The following is a 1,137-nucleotide window of genomic DNA, read 5'->3' as shown; positions in this document are numbered from 1 at the left end:
TCCCATGTGGAGACCGGTTCCCGCTCACTGGCTGAGCGCGGTGCGGGCGGAACACCGAGGGCTGCAATCCCGTTACCGGTCAGTAAAAAAAAGACAAAAGGGGGGAAAAAAAAGCCTGATTCTGAGTTTCTCTGCTCTCCCATTTTCTGCCATGTGAGACCCCTGCATTGCTGTAAAGACACCACCAAAGAAGATCCTCACCAGATGTGCTCCCTGGACTTAGGAATTCCCAGCCTCTGAAGCTGTAAGCAATAAATTTCGTTTTCTTTACAAATCACCCAGTTTCAGGCATTTATGTTATAAACAACAGAAACGGACATCCACAAACACTTATTAAGTGCCTTCTGTGTATGGTGGCTGGTGTTGGAATGGTCGAGACCCTCTGCTTAAGTGAACTTGTGTGCATTGCAGAGGGGACATATGGATACACAGTCTCCACCTTAGGAGAAGAGCTGGGGGTTGGGGAGAATCGGGAGGCTGAACAGAGTCACAATTTAAGTGACCAAGCACCATCACCACCTTCCCGCCACCAAGTTCCACTACTTCAGATGGGGAGCGCGACGCCTCCAGTGGGGCCTCCTCTAATTCCTGCACACAACATATTGGCTCTCCGTCTTTAAGGTGCCTCCGACCCCAGGGCCCTTTTCTAAGGAGAAAGAAAACTACAACGTGGGCTTCTGCCCAGAAAGCCCAGATACCTGGAGCAGGAACAGGCAGAAGATGCACGGTGGACACAGAAGGGAGCGAGCCCCCACTTGGGCGGAATTCCACTTGCACCCCCACTTCAGTCTTCAACCTGATGCTCCAGACAGGAGGGATGCGGAAAATGAACACGCCTTCCTCCCTGTAAAACGGGCCGACGAGGATGGGATTCGAACCCACGCGTGCAAAGCACAATGGATTAGCAGTCCATCGCCTTAACCACTCGGCCACCTCGTCCCACGTCCGGCACCTCTCTCCACGTCCTCTTATCTCCCATCTCTCCGCACCTGCGGGTCCGCCACCCCCCACCTCCCAACGCCGACCTCGTCGGGGCTCCGGGGAGTGAGAAACGGCGGAAAGAAAGACGCTTTTGTTTCTCCTCCCGGCCCGAGCCGGCGCCGGCCTTCTCTGAGCCGAGCTCTGCCCCAGGTCCGC

The 1,137-nt window shown here is 55.1% G+C and overlaps 1 non-coding gene across 1 annotated transcript; it reads right to left on the bottom strand.

The window, feature by feature from the left end:
* Nucleotides 1–857: 857 nt before the first annotated feature.
* TRNAS-GCU lies at nucleotides 858–939 on the bottom strand. The gene has a single exon. It is a non-coding gene; the product is annotated as a tRNA-Ser (tRNA).
* Nucleotides 940–1,137: the final 198 nt, after the last annotated feature.

The sequence above is a fragment of the Galeopterus variegatus genome, unplaced genomic scaffold (genome assembly GCF_000696425.1).
Source record: "Galeopterus variegatus unplaced genomic scaffold, G_variegatus-3.0.2 Scaffold4258, whole genome shotgun sequence".
NCBI lineage: Eukaryota > Metazoa > Chordata > Mammalia > Dermoptera > Cynocephalidae > Galeopterus > Galeopterus variegatus.
Note: the sequence above shows the minus strand (reverse complement) of the source record. Positions and strands in the feature narration are given on the sequence as shown.